The sequence below is a fragment of the Cryptomeria japonica genome, chromosome 4 (genome assembly GCF_030272615.1).
Source record: "Cryptomeria japonica chromosome 4, Sugi_1.0, whole genome shotgun sequence".
Classification (NCBI taxonomy): domain Eukaryota; kingdom Viridiplantae; phylum Streptophyta; class Pinopsida; order Cupressales; family Cupressaceae; genus Cryptomeria; species Cryptomeria japonica.
The window spans coordinates 289844959-289849398 of record NC_081408.1 but is presented as its reverse complement, the minus strand read 5'-3'; positions in this window follow the sequence as shown (position 1 = coordinate 289849398).

The window sequence follows — 4440 nt, the reverse complement described above, 5'->3', positions numbered from 1 at the left end:
AAGAAAGGAGAGAGGAGAGAGGAAACGGCGCGCAGGGCCAACGCCTTCCTTTTTGGTTCGTGTTTGTTCCATGGCGGAAGGGGGAGGAAGAGGGGAGAAGGCGGAGCGGAGGAAACCCGGGCGACATCTTCCATAACACGCGGGGGGAAAAAAAACAGTGCGAGGGTTACCACCGGCTGCGGGTAGCGCCGCCCAGTCTGCGGCTCCCGCAGGCCCTGGACGACGCCCACAGGTCTGCGGTCCCCGCAGGCCGTGGACGTCGCCGCCCAGGGTCTGCGGGTTTCGCAGCCTATGGGCGCCACCACCCAAGGCTGCGGCCCCCCAACACGCAGCGCCCTATCATGTTCAAAACTCCATTTCTTTTTTTTTCAATATTTTTTTATTTTTAAAAAAAAAGAAAACAAGGATACCCTCCTTTTCTTGCAAGGTTATTTTAATATGTAATTTTTTTTTTGGTTTATGATACGATAAAAAAAAAGTCAATCCACATAAAAATAAATATATATATATATATATATATTTATTTTGAATCCATATCCCCTTTTTTTTTTAAAGGGATTTACATGCAATGATTTTTTTTTATAGGGCATGATTCATTTTTTTTTTGTTGTATATATATATAAACATATGAGTAAAAATACATCCCTGTTACTTTTTTTTTGTGAGTTTATTATTATTTTGAATAACCACAAAATGCTTTTGAAGGTTTTCCTAATATGTATTTTTTTTTTGTAACAAAATACTAAAACTAAATGCTGAATGTTTTTTTTTTGAAAAGAATAAATTACTATAACAAGTTTCATTTTCTGCAATAAATGGGGAAAATAAATGACTGTTTTTAATTAAATTTATAGCAGCAAAATATCATAAGGCACATGTAGCAGTAAATTTCATCTACTTGCAGAATTCATAAGAAATGCATTTATTTTTCTTTCTTTTTGTAAAACATGAAATTTTACATAAAATCTATTACATTGCTTCTTTCATTTGCAACTAACTAAAATAGGGAAGACATTATGTATTTCCTTAGCAAAGTAGATACAAAAATAATCATGGATACAAATGGGGTGAAAACCCAACAATGTTTCTCTTTTCATGATAACATGAATGTAATACAACACTTTCTTTTCTTGAAAGTAAATACAACAAAAGCTCACATTTCTTCTTTTATACAAACTACAACTTTGAATCTATCCCCTTTCTTTCTTTTTTTTAAAACACTTTTCTGCAACACAAAACAGAAACATAGTTCTTTAATCCTTCTTTTCCCATCCCATGCAACCTGCAATAAAAACACATCTTTGACCATGGAGAGCTCACCTCCCAGCCTAGGCTTACTAGAAGCCACCCCCGAGCTTCGAGAACCAAGCACTAGACGGTTTACAATCAAGCAAACTCCACAACAAACATAGGAAGACACTCAACATACAAATTTCCCATCCCAAGCTACACTTTCACCACATTCGTGATGATTCTTCCATGGGTGGAAGTGAACCAAGTACCAATGGGGAGATTGCAAGCCAAATACAACACAAGCTACCTCATGGCAATACAAATGCAACAAAACACTGCCACATTCCTTATGCCCCCCCAAAAGGCTCAAGGCCATATTTACTCCCCTTATGACCCCCAAATGCATACACAAGGCTATGCAACAAGGGTCACAAAGGACACCCTTGAGATCACTCTCCACAAGGAGAGCCTCTCACCCAAGGCTGTCATACTCCTTCCACCCCAAGATCATCCTACCCTCCCAAGAGTAGGAGATCTTGGACACTCCCAAAAACAACAAGAACACAAAACAAAACACAAGGAAATGAACTACACATTCTTTACTTCAACAAAAAACTTCATAAAACACTTTCTTTACACGCATCTCTTTCCTTCAACAATACAACATAACTAACATAAACAACATAAACAAAAGGAGATAAAGAAGAAACCAACCTTATTCTGCCAATAGGTATGCTAAAATTAGTTGGGGATGAGCTGCCCAATTCCACACAAACTTTTCTCCCAATTCCACCAAAAAATTCTATTCTCCTACTAATTTTTCAAAACAAAGCATAATCTCCAAAAATGGAGAGTGGGTGATTACTCACTAAGTCTCCAATTCTTGCCTAAGAAGGCCTCTCACACACTTCCCAACCCCTTGGGTGAGGTGAGAGTTCCCATTGGTTGCTCTTCCCAAACTCTTACACATTACTAAAACTGGAAAGGGAAAAGGTGAGAGAAGATGGGGAAGAGAGTTTGACATCAAAAGCGAAGGTTGTCTATCCTAGGAGGGACTTTCTAAGTTGAATTTTCGTTCACCTTGGAAACACCACTTTTTGAGGTGACTAAACAGTCACATGGGAGAAGTCACATGTTTCAAAATACCCCTAACCCATAGGTATACCGTTTGGACCTTGGAAAAGCCTTAAAACTGACCCTAGGAGTCCATTTAACCCTTTAGAAACCCAACTGAAGTTTACCTACGGGTCAAACTTGAGTTGACCACTCCCAAGACTCCCTACCCAAGGCAAATTTGGGACCACACTCATGTTTTTGAATGGCTTTGGTAGAACAAAACTCCCTCCAAGAGACAAGTCAAAATCAATGACACTAATCAGCACATGTGTCAAGTGACACAATAAAAAAAATACACTATAAAAATCACACATGGAATTTGTCTCTTGTAGGATTACACATATACATATAAATTAATTTTAACACTCAAGCATCATACACTTCACAAATAAAATACATTACAAATGGGGTGTTGTCTCTCCAAATAGACAACTCCCGGCTTCACAAACGCACATTGGTCTAGGTTTGGTTCTCCATATAAATTCCATGGTCACATGGATAATTTTCCTGTGCATCTCAATTAACACATTAGTAATTCCAAATAATCACAATTATACATAATCAAATACATGGATTTCATAGCACATCAAACACTTCATACATTGGCAACAATAATTCAATATCTCTTTCAATAAAATTCGATTTCACATAAGCAATTAACGTAATTCTCAAAATTGAACCATTCATACAATAAGCATCATTTCTCTATCATCAAAATGAAGTCCTCCAATTTCCAATAATGACATTCACCATAACAATGAAATTCTATTCTAGCATCATATCTAAAGTTTCATAATCATCATGCATAAAATAAAGCATCATCATATGTCAATGTGATCCAAATCATGGAATCATATAAGTTCTAAGTCCATAAAGCATAAAATAAAGCATCCATAATAGTCTCAATATGCAAATAACTGAAAATGTCAAACTGAGTCGGGGTAGGGCCTCACAATTTACTCAGCTAATAATAACATTATCTAATTATTTTTTTAGTCTAGTGCACTTTTCCGCGATGTCCTCCCTTGCACACACTATCTGAGGTTCAAGATGAACATGATAGAGACAACACTAGCTCAAGATTTGGGCCCACAACACATCAACACTTAGAAGGACCACCATAAACAGCAAAAGAGGAGGTCAAAGGAAATATCCTCATATCAATTCATTAAATTAAAAGAGAAGAAAAGTTGTCGGCGAAATCAATCAGGAACTATAAGTGTGACAAGTGCCACCAGAAGGGAAAAATAAAAGAAATAAGAACTCAATGGTCATCCAAAAAGTAAAGAAATATAAAAAATACACATTAATCCTTACAAAACATCACTCAAATTATAAATTAACTCAAGGGAAAATAAAAACACATCCAGCCCACATCACAAGGTGACCAACATTAGTCACACCAAAGGGAGTAACCGCTACACAACATCCAAGGGTGAAATGCCTTGAATGTGTCAGAGAGTGCACGCCATATTTAAGACTTTTATTTTATCCATATGTCTATATTCTTTCTATTATTTGTAATGCAATGCAATCTTTTTCAAAAATATAGACAATTATCCTTTATGAAAGTTGACATAGGCAAGAAGAGATAAAGCAACTACGCACTCACACATGCACAAGGAATATACTCATACCATGACTAATGTTAAATATATCTTATCTATACCATGATCATATTCACCAGGTTATAATAGAAACATAGGTTAGAGCTTCAATTAATCACTTGATAGTAGACTATAACATGCATCATTTCCATTAATGTGCAACTAATAACCTATAGAAGATTAGAAAGTCCTTCATAAGGTCATTAAGAAATTTAGTCAATCATATATTTAAACAAGCAAAATAGGTCTCATTACAAAACCCAAAGTTTAATATCAATTTCTACTCTTACCAATAATAATATTCTGACATACTTCTAGTTATCTAAGTTAAGAATATATCGGTCCCACTTCTAGAACTTAGTTTTCTTTTCATCTAATGCCACTTAAATTCCAAGAATACAAGCATTATTCTATTTAAACTCGCTTCCTATTATAACTTGATTACTATCATTCATAGACTATGTATTTTTGACATTTGAAGATA